This window comes from Triturus cristatus, chromosome 3_2 (assembly GCF_964204655.1).
Source record: "Triturus cristatus chromosome 3_2, aTriCri1.1, whole genome shotgun sequence".
NCBI lineage: Eukaryota > Metazoa > Chordata > Amphibia > Caudata > Salamandridae > Triturus > Triturus cristatus.
The window spans coordinates 115828365-115840697 of record NC_140584.1 but is presented as its reverse complement, the minus strand read 5'-3'; the positions used below and the strand labels follow the sequence as shown (position 1 = coordinate 115840697).

The 12333-nt window shown below is 50.5% G+C and overlaps 1 long non-coding RNA gene across 2 annotated transcripts in view; it reads right to left on the bottom strand.

Moving 5' to 3' along the window:
• LOC146856884 (uncharacterized) overlaps nt 1-12333 on the bottom strand; it is a 166089-nt gene that overhangs the window by 89535 nt on the left and 64221 nt on the right. For both annotated transcript variants that reach the window (XR_014979513.1, XR_014979512.1), the window contains exons 3-4: nt 10138-10199; nt 9506-9569 (exon numbers count right to left, since the gene is read on the bottom strand). This is a non-coding gene — a long non-coding RNA (uncharacterized LOC146856884). The remainder of the gene's footprint in view (nt 1-9505; nt 9570-10137; nt 10200-12333) is intronic.

Genomic DNA, 12333 nt, shown 5'->3' with positions numbered 1-12333 from the left:
GCGTCGACGGCGGAGCCAGGTTCCTCATGGCCGAGAGGAAGGCACTGACCTCCGCCGGCGTCGCGTCAGTCCCAGGGACCGGTGGGTATGGGGACTTGCGCGGCGCCTGCGGCTCCGCCGGATCCGCGGGGGTGGAACCACCCTGACCCTCGGCCGAGTCGCGCGACCGGCGAGGGGAGTCCGAAGAGCGGTGTCGTCTCTTGGACTTCTTGGAATGCTTCGACTTACCCGAAGACTTGGATCCCGACGACCGATGGTGACGTCGGCTGCGGCTCCGCGACCGATCCTTGGACCTCCTCCTGGACCGGGATCGAGAGGCTCGCGGAGCCGAGTGGCGAATCTCGAGAAGCTTACGGGACCGCTCCCGTCTAGCCTCCGAGGTCAGGGCCTTGCAGTCCGAACACGACTCCGCGTCGTGGTCGAGGCCCAAGCAGTAAAGGCACCGGCGGTGATGGTCTGTAACCGACATCAGGCGGTTACAGTCAGCACAGGCTTTAAAACCAGGCATCCTACCGGCACCGGAGTCGAGACAAGATCAAAAAGGATCGAAAAAGTTCGTCAAAAAGTGACTAAAGGGGTAGCTCTCCCGGATCTGCGCTTAATGGCGCGGAAAAAAGAAGAACTGATGTCAGCGTGCGAGGGCGGCGTCTAAGTACTCCGACGACGTCATTCCGGTGCACGACGCCGACGACGGACGCGGAGCCGCAGACGACGCCTAGCGACGCGCAAGGGGTATTGTTGACGAAAAATCTTCCGGATCCAGTCTGACGCCTGGGGATATTCTAAGGTGAGGAATCTAACTAACGTGTTTCTTTCAGATTCTCACCATACACACACACATAAACCTATCAGCCACCCCTATGGCAGGCCCAATCAATCCTGAGGGCAGGGTGCTTGGTTTACAATGTGAGGGGATGCCTCTGCCTGAGCAGGGCCCCTCTGCAGCTGGCAGGGTCTATTCCTTGTGGCTGTTTGTGGATGCGGTTAAACCATATACTCTTAAGTGCATTATAACCTCCCGGTTAATGCTAACTTTGGAATGACTGCATCAAAACATGTTGTGTTTGGTGTCAAACAACTTGGAATCATACCCCCACACCAGTAAGTGTGGGAGTATGATCCCACCCTTCTAGAGGGGACGACATGTACCTACTGTGGTAACACGGTAGAAATCTGAAAGAGCCCTGGCATCACAAAATGGATGCCACCAGCACAGACACTGGGCTGCTCTCCTGCTGCTGACTGAAACTCGCAGTGGAGGAGGCCCAACAATAGGCATCCTGTCACAGGGAGGTGTCACTACCTTCCAAACAGGATTTAGTGTATTGGGGTGGGTGCACTTCTAGAGTGCTTTTAAGTCCTGCACTGGGGGAGCAGTAGGCTCCTCTGTGCATATGCCAGCTCAAACCGGTTCAGGGGCTACCTGTCCCTGCTCTGGCACGAAACTGGACAAAGGGAAGTGGGTGTAACCACCCCCTACCCTGACCCTCCCAGAGGAGTGGTCCTAGAGCTAGTCCCTCCCCTATCTTCAGTATAAGATAGGAAACCTTGCCATTGCAAGGTAGATAACCCTGGACGACGCTCTACAAAGAAGAATCCTGGCCCTTCGACGTTCCACTACCTTTGGAAGACTGAAGAATCTCCCTTGAAGTCAAGGAGTGACTCCCCTGCTTGGCAGGCACCAGAAACTCTAATCAACAGTCGCACACTTTCCCGCTCCCGCCGGAGTCCGGAGTCCCTGCAGCCCCAGAAGTGGATTTCCTGACTTCTCGATGGCCATTGTGAGTCCCCAGCAGAGCTGAGGCGAGTGGACCCCACGAGTGACGAGGAACAGCAATACCCAGGTACCGTGTGTAGGAGAGTAGGGTCTGCAATCCTATGATCACCCAGATTTTTTGCTTTTGCTTCATTGGTTTACGACTTTCTCCGGCTGTGGGCCTGCCAATCAGACCCACAGCCTAGCTGTTCTCTCTCGAAATTAACACACATGTACATTAGGTGCATCCACTAATTGGAACTGGGCCGCCTTGTCAGTCCCTGTCTCAGCATACCACAGGTATCCAGGGCATCGGTGTACCCAGGGCCTACCAGGGGCTGAAGCATGTATTATGCCACCCCTGGAATGGCCGCCCAAATCTGACACAACTGGCTGCACGACAGCCGGGGCCACGTGGTGTAATCACCCGTTGCTGTAGGTGTAGTATTCCTACACCTAAACCCTAAAATGGACACTTGGATTCCTATCAGTCACTCCTATAGCAGGCCTTATCAATCCTGAAGGCAGAGTGCAGGGAATCATGTGGGACGGTGCTCTGGCGCGAGCTGAGCCCGTCGACGGCTTGCGGAACCAAGTCCTAATAGCCGTTCCATGGTGACGCGGGCCAACTACTTTTAATGCATTATAATCCTTGCGGTTATTTGCTAACTTTGGCATCACATCACCTACACATGTCGAGTAAGGTGTCATACGAATGGGAATACGAACCCCTCGCCAGTCCTGGCGACGGGGTTAGCATTCCCCCCTTTTAGAGGAACACGACATGGAAGTAACCTTGAACCCCGGTTAAAGTTGACTCAAGCCTCAGCATCACAAAATGGATGCTGCCACCAGACACAAGTCTGACCTCCTGCTGCTGGGGGACCTTCCAGCAAGGGGAGCTTGGACAAAGGGTTTCCTGTCGAGGGCGGTGTTAGCACCATCCCAGACAGGGTTTGTGTATCCCAGGTAGGCAGGGCTGAAAGGAAGGTGATTGCAAGTGGCACCCCGGTGCTCACTGTGCATAGCCCGGCTCAAACCAGTTTCGGGGGCACACCAGCCCCTGAGCTGGCGCGAAGCCGGACAAAGGATAGGGGTGTAACCACCCCCCTCCTGGCTCCACCCATAGGTAGAACCTAGTCACGGGCCAGCCCCTTTTCTTAGAATAAAGGTAGGAGCGAGTCCCCTTCCCAAATTGGATAATCAGATAATCGGATAACTCCGAATCACGAACCACTTTCCACGAAAGGAACTCTTGACTATTTCTGAAGACTCTCCCTTGTGGCTAAGGAGTAGCCACCCTGCACCAGCAGGCACCACCTAAGCGCTTGCGGTTTGCTGTACGTCTCTTACGGATCAAGACTGCCCAGCTCGACGAGACCAGAGTTCCCTGCCATCTCTGACCTTTTACCTACCTCATCAGCCCAGCTGAGAGTCGTAGGTGTGACGAGACCTGCGGGACCGGCTATCTTCAGAACCTGCACGACGCTTATCTAGCACGCCCACCGAGGGACCCTCGAGTGAGTGCACCTAGGGTTTGAGAAGCCCTAAACCCTGAGCAGCTCCAGCATCGAAGTCTGTCTCCCCAGCATCCACGAGATCTGCGTGGGGGCCCTTCCGCTTCTTGCTGTTCCCAGCGTTGTCCGACCACTTGCCGACCGGCTTGTGGCCCTCTTCACGACGCTCCAAGATTATTTGCATCACCGGTCTGGTTGCTCCAGACTGGCTCTTGCTCCCCTTCAACAGAGGAGTACCACGGACCCTCCTGGTCCACTCCCGACGCCATCTTGACTCCCCCGCTTGGGTTGCCACTGCCAAGATCCGCTGCCCCTTCCTGGGCCCAGCATCATCGGCAGCAGACACCTTCGTGGGACAGCTCGCCCTCCATCCTGGTCGCCGCCGCGCCTCCTGGTCCGAGGAACAGCCGAGTCCGATGTCACCCACTCACCTGGTCGAGGTGACTTCAGCCGGTACCCCCCTGGTACCCACCCGATCGCTGGCTAGCGGTTGAGAACTGAGTCCCCTCTGCTTTCAGGTTTCCTTCATCACCGATCCAGGCTTGGATTGCTCTGAACATCGTCACTGGTCGCCTGCCAGCAACTTCTTCTTTCAGGCTCCTGAGACTACACGAGGACTCCCGACATCTTGCCGAACTTCACGCAGCCGCAGCCTCCGGGCTAGGTAACTCGAGCATCTCGGTGCTCCATCGCAGGTTCGCTCTACAAGTGTCCAGTTCCTTTTTCGTTTAGTCCCACTGATCGGAACACTCCGGAATCAGTACCTCCAGACTCTAACCATTCGCATTTCACTGTTAGTGTAGATGGTTTCTCGTGCCCCTCAGGCATTTGTGTAAATTGTGCAACTGAAGTATTTTCCTAAGAGTTTTGTAGTGTGCTTAGCTCCCTGACTCATAAAGAGCCAGGGTAGTCTTGTTATAAATAAATATCCTTTTATTTTCATAATAACTTGTGTGGTGTCCTTTCACTTGGTGTTCAAGGGGTATATGTGATGGTAAACAGCTGGCTTAACACGCCCTCTAGAGTTTAGCCTAAGACTGCTCGTATCCACGCTACTAGGATAGCTGGTCTATAAGGTTGACTTGCAACCAATCATCAATGAGGGTCGTTTGGAACGATACACAGTGATCACTAGAATAGTGAGCACTACATATCAGGCCAACTTCTCACACCGTGCACTATTGTCGAGTGCAACCCCTTCGCGACGTTCTACGAACTTGTGCTTTGGACCATTTGTGGCACAAGCGCCAGCAGGTTTTTCAGTGAAAATCAGAGGCCTACCCTGTCCCGAGTGACCGTGGGCTCCTGTGAAGCATTTCCTCAAGAGGCGTCTTCGCGATCCCTTGCCCGTTGGCTTGTGAGTCCCCGAAGACTTTCCTATCAACTCAAAGGGCTCCCCTGGCTGCTCCAGGCCTGCCCTCACTCACCCTCGCTGGGTGAGTCCCTCAGACCTTGCTGGTCTGCACCATCGACTTTCTTCACTCTTCATGAGACTTGCCGTTGCCAAGGCTTGTTGGCTCCAATCCGGTTGCCGACACCGCAGTCAGCTGCAGACGTCGTGGGACATTCCGAATCCAGCTGCTGGTCATCGTTGATCTCTCCTGGACCTCGTGAGCGAAGAGTCAAAACACCCTTGATCACCTGAAATCACCCGACATCCGTGGGCATCCATCTTCCTGGCCCCGGGTCACTGGCAAGTGACTGTGAACACTGTCCCTTCAATATTCAGGTCATCTGCATCTTGAATCCAGCCTTGGATTCCACCGGACACTTCTTCAGTCGCCGCAAGCAGCAAGTCGTCTTTGGTCTACATAGAAAACAGCGACGCGACCCGACACCAAAAGACACCTATGCCCCCGGCTTCCCTGGGTGAGGTAAGTCATGCACTCCAGTGCCCTAGTGTGTGTTGGCCCTTGAATTACTTACCTTGTAAGTGGCTTGCTTGTAGACTTCCTCGAAGTACCCTAAAACTTTAAAAGTCAAACCGCAACTTGCTCCATTGTAATCAATAGGGAACCCGCGGCTGTGTTTACACACTGCATGCGTCTCCCGTGGGTCTGTTATTTACCTGCTTTCACTGCAGTAGTGAAGCCCCAGCGAATCTACAGGCCCTAGGCCTTGTCATTCTGCAAGTCGACTTTCCTAAACCTCTTTTTTAGTATATGGTCTGGTACGCTCCTAGAGCCCCAGCCATATTTGTGCTTAACTTATTGTGAAACATTGATATTTGAATGTGTTCCTGGCTTCTAATCTCATGAAGAGATTAGTAGAGTGTGTCTAGAAATAAATACATATATATTTACTATATATACCTGTGTGGTGTCCTTTCATTTGGTAATTCAAGAGATTATAAGGTAAAACAAGCTGCTTTACATTCCTCTGAGACTTAGCCTGAAGGCTGCTCTCCACAGCTACCACAAGGATAGCTTTCTTTAAAAGGTTGTCTTCAACCTATCTACCATAAGAGTCGAATTGGACTGGTGCAAGTTGGCCACTATAACTAGTGACCAGCATCTGCCAGGCCAACTTCTCACACCATCCCATTGCCACCACAGATGATGACACTCATGACTGTGCCACATACTGTCCAGATGAGTCAGGAACAGCAAAGGAGGACCCATTGCCAGACAGTACAATTCACTTTGCTGATGGTTCCTCTACCATTGATCAAAAGACCGGGATAAGATACACAAGAGCTGCAGTGGTCAGAGCACAACCAAATGGCTCCTCCGATTCTCTAAGCATTGTACAGAAAATAACATTGCCATTACATTAATCAGCACAAGCAGCAGAATTAGTAGCACTGATTGCAGCTCTAAAACATGGAGCAGATAAACGAATCACTGTATATTCCGATTCCGCATATGTCACCACAACAACACATTCCAGCATCGTGAGATGGAAAAGGCGTGGCTTTCTCAAAACAGATGGCACGCCTGTGATTCACAGTTACTTGAGGAGTTAATAGACACATTGACATTGCCAGTCGAAGTAGCTGCAGTGAAGTGTGTGGCACACACAAATGGCCAAGATTTAGTTTCTAGAGGTAATGCCCTGGCAGATTGGGCTGCAAAAGCAGCAGTCAGAGTACCCCAGCCTGTACCATCACCATTCACAGCATCACCACAACATCACTGTGCCCCCATTCTGCTTGCCCAAGATGCACCTTTAGCAGTACAGGAAGATACACGCAGTGCAGTTGATGACGCCAGTGATTCGCCACTCTCAGATACACCTGATCCAACACTTCCATACACTATCGACAGTACACAGAAATATGATCGCACTGCACAGCTGCACCTCTGAGAGGTACAGGAGAGTGCCCCACCTGAAGAAAAAGAGTTATGTAAGAAGAGGGGAGTACAACAGGATGCTTCGGATTTCACTTACAGGCAGACAATGACAGGAAAGCCTGTCATGCCACAGGCCTTATTGCAAATAGCACTCACTCAGTTACACCTTCCTACACATGTTTCTCGTGATAACATGTCCACTATTTTAAAGACAGATTGGTTCATCCCCAATCAACAAGACTCTCCCTGATATTTTCTGGGAAGACGCTATCCCGTAACCAAGTATGGGGCCGCCAGGCGACTGAACCAGCCATAGCTCGGCCTAAGGAATCAGCAGTATCCAAGGCGGAGCGGATCGTAAACTCAGCAAGGTCACGGCCATCCCAGAGAAGACGAAGTAGGTCAACACAGGCACTTTCAGTGATGGTGGAGAACAAAGACTCTGCAGAGTCCCACAGGGCAGAGGTAGCCCGAGCCAGGACACACACCGTATTTAGTGACCGTCGTGCAGCACTAGTGGAGGCAAAGATGATCCGACCCCATGACTCAAGCCATCTGGTCTCCCGGGAGGGAGGAAGCAATAGCTGGGGCAAGGAAGGGAAGGCAGTTTGCAAAGAAAAACCCTGCACGTCAGGATGCACAAATAAGCAGACTGGGTCCTGTGGAGCAGGACTGTGGCAGTGCAAGACCGAACGAGCCACCGGGTCACCAGAAGCTGGCCGAACCCGGGTACCCAAAAGGGCATCATAAAGCGACGCTTCAATGGGCAGAAGCGGCTCCACATTCCCTGACCCATGGTGAAGGACATCAAGTAAAGGGTCCCCAGACAAGGGCGCCGAAGGCGGTTGCATGTTCAAAATCCGAGTGGCCAAAGAGATCACTCTGAGAAAAGCTGCACCAGCCTCAGTAGCCCTCAGAGGAAGGGATAGTAGCTCATCAGTAGGTGAGAGCTGTAAGCTAACCCTCCCAAAACAGTGAGGGTGTAACCAATGCCAAACTGAGGGGAGTCTCATTGACGAATGGGGATCCTGATGAGGCTCTTGAGGAAGTGAGGAGCCTGCCGGGTGCGGGTGCTCTTTAGGAGGTGGGGATCCTGCCAGATCCAAATACTCTAAGGGAGGCACAGGCAAGAATACATCTGGCGTGAGGCCGATGCCAAACTCTCTCCGGACGCTTCCGGAGAAGAGTCAACAACCCGGCATCGATGCGGTGCCGAAACTACTTTAGTAGGCGCCGACCGAGCTTCGCCCGGCGCCGACTCGACTCCATCCGGCGTTGAGTCGGCTCGGTCCGGCGCCGAATCCACAATAAGCTCCTTTTCAGAAGGAGAAGGCGCCGGAGCCAGGGATGCTAGCTTCCGGCGCCGACTCAGCCTCAACCGAACTGACTCCGAAGGAAGAAACGGAGCCAGGGAGGCAAATCTCCGGTGCCGCACCGGCGCCGTCTCAGCCTCAACCCGAACAGGCCCCAACTCCGGAGAAAGAAGCGGACTCCGCCCAGAAGACAGAGGCGTGCACAAAGCGAGGCTTTGAGCACCAGCAACTACCTGCAACGCCACAGGGAGCCCCACGGTACTATGCGGCGCAGCAGGGGTGCCATGGGTCGTACAGGGGGACCCAGCTGTGCCGCACCCTGACTAGATATGGATCATAGAGGGGGAACCAGCCGGGCCGCGCCCACACGATACCACACCTCCGACATCCCTGGAGGGCAAATGCTCATTTGACACCGGGGGAGAACCCACCGGCGAGTCCGTCAGGGACCCCACAGCCACTGGAAGCCCCGAGGATGCCTCAGGGACGGGAGAGGACCCAAGGGAGGCCTGCAAGGCTGTGGCATAAACCTCCATTTAGGCCCGAGTCGCCCTCGCACCCGGATAGGGTGGATAGAGGGGGGATGACTATTGGGGGCGCATGTCCGGATTGTTCCGAGAGCCAGTGCCCCTGAAAACAGATGAAGGTGAGGTTGAGGACCTCGGCGACAAGCGCCGCAACTTACCGAGAAGTGGCAAACGACGGCCGCGGGCCCCAGAGGGCGATCGACGACGGAAATGCGTTGAGGAGGCCGTGGGACGAGACGACTCTGACCGGGACAGCCGTGCCGAAAGGTGCCTCATTGGGTGATCCCGCTGGGACTTCAGCTTGAAGTGTTGGCAGGCGTCACAGTCCGTGGAGTTGCAGGGCTCGCCCAGACACCAAATGCAGATAAGATGCGAGTCCGACGCGGACATTTGCAGTGAACAGGAAGTACGGGCATCGCACACTGTTCCAGGGGAGAAGCGTCGAAAAAGGGCCTGAAAACAGGCCAGAGGAACCGCTGACTCCGGATCCGTGTTGCACACGGAAAAGTAGGTAACTGACGTCAGCGCGCCGGGAGGGACTTATATGACCTCGCTGACGTCACATACGTGGACGATGTCAGGGCGGGGTCGTGTGGCATCATCCCCCAGCACGCAGAGGTGCTGCTGCCAAAAAAATATCCAGATCCAGTCTGGTGGCTGGGGATATTCTAAGTTAAAGAATTCACCTACATGCCTCTATCAGATACACTGATTTTAGTTCCAAAAGTGACATCCAAATGTCATTTACAGTCAAAAGATGAAACTTTCAAACATCACCATTACTGACCATCTAGAGAAAGTTCGACAGGTCCGGGATCTTTGTTTTTCATATGAAATCTTTTTTTTAGACAGTACAAAAAATGATTCAAAATGCCAATTGGATCATGTCTCATGTTTAAAAAACACTATTCATACCGTCACAGTGACCAAAATTAACATTTTTACACACTTTTTCTCCTACTCAGAAGCTTTTATTTGGACCAATTTTGGGCAGGAAAATACCTCTAAACACACTTATTTTAGTTTCAAAAGTGATAATTCTCATCCAAATGTAATTTACAGTCAAAAGATTAAACATTGAAAAATCACCATTACTGACCGTCTGGAGAAAGTTTGACAGGTCCGGGGTCATCGTTTTTCATCAGAAAATTGATTTTTTTAGACTGTACAAAAAATGATTCAAAATGTCAATTGGAATATGCCTTATATTGAATAACCACTTTTTAAAGCCTCACAGTGACCAAAATTGTCATTTTTACAGACTAAACATCCTGCTCAGAAGATTCTATTTTGACCAATTTCGGACAGGAAACTGACACTAAACATACTTATTTTAGTTTCAAAAGTGATCATTCATATCCAACAGTCATTTGCAATCAAAATGTTAAACATTAAAAAAAATCCCCATTATTGACCATCTGAAGAAAGTTCGACAGGTCCGGCCAGGGTCATCATTTTTCATTAGAAAAAAGATTTTTTGGACTGTACAAAAAATTATTAAAAATGTCAATTGGATCGTGCCTCATGTTGAAAACTCTCTTTTTGAAGACTCTCAGTGACCAAAATTGCCATTTTTCAGATGTTTCCTCCTACTCAGAAGCTTCTATTTTGACCAATTTGAGGCAGGAAATTGACTCTAAACAGACTTATTTTAATTCAAAAAGTGATAATTAACATCCAACAGTCATTTACAGTCAAAAGATGAAACATTAAAAAATCACCATTACTGACCATCTGGAGAAAGTTTGACAGGTCCAGGGTCTTCGTTTTTCATCAGGAACTTGATTTTTGGACTGTACAAAAAATGATTCAAAACATCAATTGGATTATGCCATATGTTGAATACCCACTTTTTAAAGCCTCACAGTGCCCAAAATTGTCATTTTTACAGACTATACATCCTCCTCAGAAGATTCTATTTTGACTAATTTCGGACAGAAAAATGAATCTAAACATACTTATTTTAGTTTCAAAAGTGATAATTCACATCCAACAGTCATTTACAGTCAAAAGATTAAACATTAAAAATCACCATTACTGACCATCTGGAGAAAAATCGACAGGTCCGGGGTCATCGTTTTTCATCACAAAATCGATTTTTTGGACTGTGTAAACAAATGTTTCAACATGTCAACCCCCTTATGGTAACCTTCAATGCTTCCCAAACAGTAGCTAATGAAGGTACGGAGTCTGTATTAATTCTCAGGAATTATTCTAATGCTTCCTCTAATTCTGCCCTGAATGCCGTGTCCAATAATGATGTGGCATGCAAACGCCCTGGGTTGGTTCAGCATACCTGGTGGGTTCAACTGCATGTATACTGGGGAATGATCAGAGTAAGTGCCAAGTGGAAAGGCTGTGCACCGCTATATGTTTAGAGGTAAGCCACATATCTAATCTGGACCAATTATTATGTACTGCCGAGTAGAATGTCCTTTCCATTTGTTTAGGATGATGGTGACGCCAAACGGCAACTAGCATGTTCTCTGTTATTTTCTGCTGCAGCTGTCGCTGTGCTTTGGTGTTGTGATGCAGCAAGGGATTCGAGCGGTTCCTGGGTGGGTAGAGCGTCAAGTTAAACTCTCCTCCCCATATTAGATAGGTCGAGCCTTTGCTCACTATCTGCACCCATAGGTTAATGAAGAACTCTTTATCATCGACATTGGGTCCATAACTGCTTACTAAAGTTATGGATTCTGCCGCTGGTCTACCCCAAGTCATACAATATCTCCCTTGCGGGTCAGTTAAGGAGCCTTCCTTGACATATGGTACTATTTTTTTAATGAGTATTGCCGTACCTCGTTAGTAGGCTGAGTACGAGTAGAAGTGTATGGGAGGCCCATCGCGCTGCCAACTGCGTCCCCTTAGAAGGTATGGTGTGCGTTTCCTATAGCATGTCTATGCTCACAAGACTCTCTGTCCAAGTAGGCAAATATGTGTCTTCTTTCTGGGGTCTCCTAAGCCTCTAATATTCCAGGTCAGGAACCCCACCCCCGCAGTCTGTTGCTCTGGACTCTTGCAATTTGCCTGATAGTGAGAAATGCATATGTTTTGCCTGTGTGTGTGAATCTGTGCCCATTGATATACTTGTGTGTGCTTCTCGCTTTCATTGCGTGCCTATTAATGCCTGTTGCGTTATCCCGATTTCCCAACCACATCGGCGTCCCCAACTTGCCGTGTATTAACCCCGCCCCCCTTAACCAACCCGAAACATATATACAAGCCAGTTTAGCTTTCATCACAGCTATTCCGTGCCTCTGCTGTATGTTCCATGGTACATACCAGTATTTTGTCAAAGTCTTACGTTCATAATGACTTCCAGCCACGGCTTCACTGACGTTACGTCCCAAATATGCTTGAGCTGCAACTTGGCTTGCTAGCAACAAACTCAGCATTCCCACATATGGAAACTGAACATCAAACCATGAATATACTCCCCATAAGTGGGGGAAAGGGGATCTGCCTTAGGGGTGTGTTTTTTAGGGGGAGTGGCAGCAACTCCTTGCACCTCTGTGCTGTACAGGAGGGTGCCTTGGATTTCGAGTTCGATGTCCTGAGGTTTCATGCTGGCTTTGGTTGGTACCTCCTATGGCCTAGAGCCATATATGTGCTTATAACTGTTAAATGAAAGTAGATCAAGGTCCGGTGTCGTGGATAGTTTATAATCTGACCCATTACAGTTACCGCGGCTGCCTCTGTCTGCTGTCACTACTCATCTTCATGCTGCGACGTGTCTTCTCTGCTTCCCGAGGGGGAGCACTCCGCTCTCTTGGATGTCTTAAACGTTTTCTTGAGAAAGTCGGTGATGAGCTGACTTTCTCAAGCTGCAGATATGATGCTTGCCGTTGTAGGTGAGTCTTAATCTTGAAGGGTATTGCAGGGCATATTCCACTCCCTCTTGTTGCAGTTTTTTCTTGATCGGCAGGT